Source organism: Ziziphus jujuba, chromosome 7 (genome assembly GCF_031755915.1).
Source record: "Ziziphus jujuba cultivar Dongzao chromosome 7, ASM3175591v1".
In the NCBI taxonomy this organism is placed as follows: domain Eukaryota; kingdom Viridiplantae; phylum Streptophyta; class Magnoliopsida; order Rosales; family Rhamnaceae; genus Ziziphus; species Ziziphus jujuba.
The window spans coordinates 12,448,638-12,456,572 of record NC_083385.1 but is presented as its reverse complement, the minus strand read 5'-3'; the positions used below and the strand labels follow the sequence as shown (position 1 = coordinate 12,456,572).

The 7,935-nt window shown below is 39.2% G+C and overlaps 2 pseudogenes; one reads left to right on the top strand and one right to left on the bottom strand.

The window, feature by feature from the left end:
- Positions 1–200: 200 nt before the first annotated feature.
- Positions 201–416, bottom strand: LOC125419791 (uncharacterized; annotated as a pseudogene).
- Positions 417–754: 338 nt separating this feature from the next.
- LOC125419790 (cytochrome c biogenesis CcmF N-terminal-like mitochondrial protein 2) lies at positions 755–1,326 on the top strand (annotated as a pseudogene).
- The last annotated feature ends 6,609 nt before the right edge of the window (positions 1,327–7,935 follow it).

Below are 7,935 nucleotides of genomic sequence, written 5' to 3'. Positions count from 1 at the left end.
GAACAAAAAAGTGGGGCTGCGCCACAGTTGTACACTCCCTTCGTTCTACAAACCTTTGTTGATTTTGAACATCGTTCATGAAAGAACCGGACTTTTAACGGGCCAGCCCCTTTTTATGCGCCGCTTTACCCTGAGAGGAAAATGAGCTTTACTCCTCTGGGTGCTAGGTGCTCCCGTGGTTCGCGAGAAGGAAAAAGGACTCATCCTTTATTGCATATGGCATGAGATGATAAAGAAAGAGCTTTGTCTATCAATGAACAGTGGATTGATAGAGCTATTGGCATTGCTTTGTTTTTCTCTTCTTTCCTATCAGTGAGTTTTGATCATTTTGTTCGAATTTCTTCATTCCTATCGAACCGCTTGCAGAATCAAATCCTTCCACAAGATCCTATATCAGCTATACATCCTCCTTGCATTTATGCCAAAGACGTCGCCAATGCTATGGGCTATGGCTTATGTAGATCCAAAATGATGGATGGGATTATGGAACTCCACTCGCCGCCAATGAGGAAGGATGCCGCTGAAAAGAATGGAAAGCTGCTTCGCTCTGCTCGATGCATTGGATCTCGTATAACAAACAAGCTTTTTATCCTCAAATTCAAAGATGTGGGGGCAAAATGCTATCCTGCTTTATTGTTGCATAGCAATAGAAGCCTGCTCATGCTGCTTCGGCGGTGCTTTTTTGCCTTCTCTTTGCTCTAGACAACAGTGCTAGTGAACACGGGGAGGGAGCAGGCGAAGCGTGTCGTTCGCAATGAAAAGAAAGATACCACTACTTCGCCTCTTTATTGGACCACCGGTGTGAACACAGTGGTCACTGACTAAGACCAGGAACCAATTTGAATTTGGATCTTGACATGTCGATGGTTTTTAACCGTAGGCGTCTTGCCAGGAAGTTGGTGGGCTCATCATGAATTAGGTCGGGGTGGTTGGTGGTTTCGGGATCCCGGAGAAAATGCTTCTTTTATGCCTTGGGTACTAGCCACAGCTCGTATTCATTCAATAATTCTAACCCTTCTGCATTCTTAGACCTCGTTTCTTAATATTGTGACTCTTCCATGATGTGTCTTATGAACCTTTTCAATACAGTCTGGATTGCTAGCTCCCGTTCATAGTTTTGCTATAGAAGATACACGAGGAATCTTTTTATGACGGTTCTTCCTTCTAATGAACGGCATATCTATGATTCTTCTTTCCTAGATGAAGCAGTAGGCATCAGTCCATAGAACCTATAAAAAAGAGATGGTTATGGCGCGGAGTACTCTTGTACACCTACGTCACTCGACTCGTGCAAAACCTTGCCCCATTATGTTATGGAAGAATTGAACTTATCGCTGGGCTGGTTATTCAGAGCCAGTAATTGGCTGCCGGATTTTGCCCTGCAACTAGAAGAAGATTGCTTTAGGGGTCACTGTGGCGTGGCTAAATGTAGAGTAGTCCGCCCCTACATCCTTTGATTAATAGATTATTTAGAACTTCGGAAGATGGTCAAGGTAAGGGTTTGAGTTATCCATTGAAGTGCGGAACAATACCTGAATTAGGACAATATTCATATGGATCAATTACTCTTTATGTACATTATAGAGTCTCCACTCCATGTTGAAAACTCTTTCAAATAGCATGAGCATTAAAAGTATTCAATTAGACTAGAGCGTTATATTCTTTTTTTGACTTCTTTCAAAGGGGAATGAAGAAAAGAAGAGAGGAGGAAAAGAAGATGAAGATTCGGCAAGTCACTTTATTGAATGTGAAAAGCTAGTATCGGATTCAGGAACGAATACCCCAATGAATAGTGTACGGTGGATGTATATTCCTTTCTCTGGACAGCATTCCCTTCTGGTGTAATAGATACTCCCTGTTTACCACCTTCTTCTTTTTGGATTCCATCATCCGATGACGGTGACTCTTGCTCCACTCCTGGCTCCTCTGTCATTGGTTCCTCAACTATGGCTAAAGTGGATGGCTTCTCTCCTACTTCACTCCCACCTTCTTCACTAGTAATCTCCACAACCTCAGGAGTGGCATCTTGTGTCTGAGAGATTGCTGCAACAAAGAGGAATTTCTCAGCCAATGGAAATTCAAAGGCAATGTGACTAAAATATATCAAAGAAAGTCGGACTTACTCTTTTCCGAGTCCTTTACCTTCAAGGTCGTAGGCTGACTTGACTCCTTCTTCCTGGGATTCTTCTAAAAAAATAATCCCTCTAACACTTCAGTTACTGGTTTATGAAAAACTTTAGCCGCATATCCAGACCACCAAGTGTGAAAATCCTTAGTCACTAGGCAAGAAAGCTCGAAGGACAACAAACTCAAAGGAGCCAAAAAGTTCTTCATTAATTTTATCCACTTCCTCAATATCCTCCTTTTGTCTAAATATCCTCATAAGAAATTTCCTATTGCTCGTATACATGATTGTGCATGGGACACCCTGAACTAAACCGAACTCTCTCACCACAAAATGAGGTGAATACAATTCAACCGCACAGGTCTTGTTCGATGAATCCATAGATACCTGATAATGTAAATCCCTAGCCACTAAGTAGTTAGCCCAAAGAGTCAGGAACAATGGATATTCAAGAGTATCACTAGAAGGAGGATGAGAAGAGTCATGTTTAAACAGAGGGGGCTTCCCAAGTGGACAACCTGCTATCAAAATGGATGCTCGTTGATGAATTTATCATTTCTCTTCCATCATCTTTTTGGAAATGCAATACCGAAATTAGAAGCATACAGCCTTTACCTATCCCACTCATCGACCTCATCCAGACATTGCATTTCTTGTTAGTGTGGTCAGCCAGTTTATGAAGACCCCTCGAGTTCTTCACTGGGAAGCTGCTATACATACGGTATCTGAAGAAAGCTCCTAGATAAGGACTGTTGTATAAGCTCCATGGGCATTCACATATTGAAAGTTTGTCAGATGCTGATTGGGCTGGTTCTCCATTAGATAGGAGCTCCACTATCAGCTATTGTACATTTTTGGGAGGGGCTCAAAGTAAAAAGCAAAGTATAGGTGCTGAGGCTGAGTAAAAAGCTATGGCCCATACTGTTTGCGAATTATTGTGGCTTCAATCTTTGTTGCAGGAATTGAAAGTTTTAGTTGAAGAGCCCATATGATTATATTGTGATAATCAGGTCGCTTCTCATATTGCCAGCAATCTAGTCTTTCATGAGCGGACCATAAACATTTTTTCTCAAAGAATAGGGCAGTTGCCACTATACAAGAAGGTGTTGATTGAAACATGCACAGCTTGGGAATAGGGCAGAGCGCGTACCACAATTGTTGCATGTGGGTATGAGGCGTCTGCAAAGGCCTTCTTGGGATGTTTAACGAGAGCCAAATGTTCCCCATACCTTTTTTTTTACAGTTGTTTTCTTGCTTCTAACTTCCCTAGTAGCAAGATATCTTCCCTCCCAATTGATGTGCGTCCATCCGAGTATGTTGTAATTTACTTCTAGGCAATGGCAGTCCTACTTGCAGCTGCTAAGAGTGCCCTTGGGTTTTCTTTGAGCAAGCTAGTATGAAGTAGAGGAAGTACTTGAGTGTCTTCACTATGTGTGATACGACCTTAGGACGACGTGCTCCTAAACCCATATTATATTAGACCGCATCTTAATTAAGTTCAAGTTATAATGGAATTGACCTCAATCTCTAACCAACTTGTGGTTAGAAACCTTGGTATAATGTAGACGCCACAATAGGGGATGGAAAAACCTATTGATAAGTCAAGCTAAAACAATCAATTCTCTAATGGTGTTTTAGGTGTTCTCAAAGAACAAAAAGATAATTAATCTCACTAGTATTTTCTTTATCAAATCAAAGTTATATTCTTATTGAAAAATAAGCCTTTAAATAGGCTTTGAAAAGATAACTTAAAAACCCTAGAACATAAAGAAGACCGACCACCACACATAAAGAAACCTAGTTGGCCAAAACTATACTTCCTTTCCTAATCTAAGTTTGATTAATTAATTCCTTTCTATTAAATTAGGAATTAATTAATTTACAATGGAAAGAATAAAATAAAAACCTTCCTAAAGTTATTTGCAAAGAAAATAAATAAATAAAAACCCAAAAAGAAAAGTCAAACGCAAATCAGAAAACGAGTTAACTAGTTTGATAACTAAGCTGACTTATGTTTGATGTCCGAGCTGACTTATGTCTGCTTGATGTCCGAGATAACTTATGTCTGTCCGAGAAAACTTATGTCTGTCTAAGCTAACTGATGTCTGTTCGAGCTAACTTATGTCTATCCGAGCTAACTGATGTATGTTCGAGCTAAGTTACATCTGATGTCCGAAGTCCGAGGTCAGATATCCTAGGACAGTGTCCGATATAAAATGTCTGATATATGTGTATCCGATGTATCAGCCTCCACCACTTGGATACTTAAAATAGGTCTTTTATATTCAGGTATGGACAAGGCCTTTTGAGAATGAATTGCTTTCTGGATAAAGGCAGCAAGGTTGTCCTTAAACCTTTTAGCTTGAGTCCTAGTGATCGGTCAAGTCTTCATCCGTATCGGATTAGTACCCCAATGAGTTGTGGGTGGTGCGAGCTCGGGCAGGTTCGCATCATTCCCCTCCTCTTGAAAAGGATTTTTTCTCAAATCGAAGTCATCACTTGCATCAAAAGAAGATAAATCAGCAACATTAAAGGTGGCACTAACACTATACTCACCAGGTAAATCAAGTTTGTAGGCATTGTCGTTTATCCTCTCCAAAACTTGAAAAGGTCCATCGCCCCTCGGCATGAGTTTAGATTTCCTTTGTTCAGGAAACCTTTCTTTCCTTAAATGTAGCCACACCCAATCTCTAGGTTCAAACACCATTGATTTTCGGCCTTGATGAGCCACCTTTACATATTGCTCGGTCCTTCTCTCAATATTTACTCGTGTCTTCTCATGAATCTACTTTACAAAATTAGCTTTTTGTTTTCCATTTACATTAGCACGCTCACTTAAAGGTAAAGGTGTTAAATCTAATAGAGTCAAAGGATTAAAACCATAAACAATTTCAAATGGAGTAAATTTATTTACTGAATGTAAAGACCTATCATATGCAAATTCAACATGTGGCAAACATTCTTCCCAAGTTCTTAAATTTCTACTAATTAATGCTCTCAACAATGCAGACAAGGTTCTATTTACTACTTCAGTTTGTCCATCAGTTTGTGGATGACAAGTAGTTGAAAATAAAAGCTTAGTACCTAATTTAGCCCACAAAGTTTTCCAAAAATAGCTTAAGAACTTAGCATCCCTTTCCGAAACAATAGTTCTTGGCATTCCATGCAATCTCACAATTTCCTTAAAAAATAAATTAGCAATATTGGATGCATCATCAGTTTTGTTACATGCAATAAAATGTGCCATCTTAGAAAACCTATCCACTACAACAAATATTGAATCCTTACCTGTTCTTGACCTAGGCAACCTAAGAATAAAATCCATAGACAAATCTACCCAAGGATAGCTAGGAATCGGCAAAGGCTTATACAATCCATGCGGCTTCAATGTTGATTTTGTTTTTCGGCACTTCAAACATCTTTCACAAATTCTCTCAACATCTCTCCTTATGTTAGGCCAATAAAAATATTCTTGCAGCAAGGATAAAGTTTTTACAACACCAAAATGACCCATTAAACCACCCCCATGTCCTTCCCGAACCAAAAATTCCCTAATGCTACAATTAGGCACACAAAATTTGTTTTCCTTAAACAAATATCCCTCAAATATGTAAAATTTATTAAATCCATGTTTCAAACAGGTTCTAAAAATTTCTTCAAAGTCACTATCATGCTCATAAAGTTCTTTCAATTGTTCAAATCCAAGCAATCTAGCATCTAAGGTAGAAAATGTTGAAATGTGGTGATCTTGCCACAATGTGCAAGGTAGTTCGGTTACACTTGCACTATTTGTTTTGCAACATCAAAGACCAAACATTATTTATGTTTATGCATTTTATTTTATCTTGTAATGTTTAAGAACAATAACTTTTTTGTAATGCCCTAAGCTCATTAACTATAGCTTAGGGACTTTTTGTCTCATTGCTGGAATTGTATTTCTAGCAACATAAGTCCACTTCCTTGGATGCCGTTTGAAGAAGGTTTGGAATTTGGATCTGAATTTTGGATATAATAAACTAGAAACGTAGAGGAAGAAATATTCAAAAAAAATATTGAAAAACAACATTTTTGGCTCTCTCTCTCTCTCTCTCAACTACTACATTTGTTTTCTTCTTCTTCCCAAAAGCTAATAACCTTCTCAAGAACCCAAAACCTCCATTAAAACAAAACCTTAACAAACCCAAAAGAAAAACAAAATCAAGAACCAAGAACCAACAACAATCATTCTTGACTAACACCTTGAATGATTGTGCTCTAGGGTACAACAACATAAACCTACACCAAATTCCATCATCGTATCAGAGCATAGTGTAATTTCTTAGGACCTTGTAAGCTTTCAACCTAGAACATTTTATTTGTGAGAGGATCCCCCACATAAAGCCTTCCAACCGAAACCAAAACCTCCCAAAAAGGCTAATTGAAACTCACCAAAACACCACCACCCGAGAGCTTGTTCTTGTGTCCATTTTTCAAAACTTTTCAAAAAACCATTTTTTCAAATGGCCTCAATGTCCTTTGCAACCCCAACACCACCTAATTTTGAAGGCCAAAACTATTCCATTTGGAGTATAAAAATGAAAGCCTACCTTTAAGCCTTTCGTTTATGAGAAGTCATAGAAGAAGGTTATGTAGTGGAAGAGTTGAGAAGTCATAGAAGAAGTCATGAGGCCGAAGTTGCCAAGGGGTTCAAGGCCCTCACTGCCTTACACTCCTCTATGAGTGATTCCATTTTTACAAGGATAATGTCATGCACAAGTGCTAGAGAGGTTTGGATAAAGCTTCAAGAGGAGTTCCATGGAAATACTAGAACTCGGCAAATGCAAGTTTTAAACCTAAGAAGAGAGTTTGAGACCTTGAAGACGAAGGAGAATGAGCTTGTCAAGGATTTCACGGAAGGGATGCTCAAAGTGGTAAATCAAATTCGGGTCCTTGGTGAGCAATTGACCGATCAAAAAGGTAGTAGAGAAAGTATTAGTGAGCTTACCCGAAAGGTTTGAAGTTAAGATTTCCTCCTTTGAAGAATCTAGAAATCTTAGTGAAATAACCTTGAGTGAGCTCATCAATGCTCTTCAAGCAACCGAACAAAAGAGAGCCATTAGAAAGGAGGAGACCATAGAGAGTGCATTCTATGGTGGCCACGGCAACAAAAAAAAGAATAAAGGAAGGAAAAGCCACAACACCAACCAAACCGGTTTTACAACCAACAACAACACAAACAACAACAAAAGTGGATGGAATCAACAACAACAACAAAGCCATCAAAACCGAGGAGGGCATCCACCTTGCCCTCATTGCAAGAAGCTTGGACATCCACCATCCAAGTGTTTTTGGAGGCCTGATGCATTTTGTGAAAGATGTGGAGGAAAAGGCCACATTGCCAAAGTATGCAAGTAAAGGAGTCAACAAGCCAATGTGGTTAATGAAGAAGCCGAGAACCTATTTGTGGCCATATGCCTTAAGGCCACAAGTAGTGGTCTCGGTTGGCTTGTGGATAGTGGTTGCTCACACCACATGAGTTTCCAAAAGGATGGTTTTATGGAGCTTGACCGAAACTACAAAACCAAAGTGAAGATTGGTGATGGCCGATTCATGGAAGTAGAAGGCAAAGGAGAGTGTTCTTGAACACCAAGGAAGGTACCAAAATTATAAAAGATGTGCTATATGTTCCTAGTTTGTGTGAAAACTTGCTTAGTGTAGCACAATTGGTAGGAAGAGGCTTTGCTTTAAATTTTGCAAAAGATGGATGTATTATATATTATGCTTGTGGTAATGAGCTGTTTAAGGTACCATTGAAGGACAAAAGCTATAGA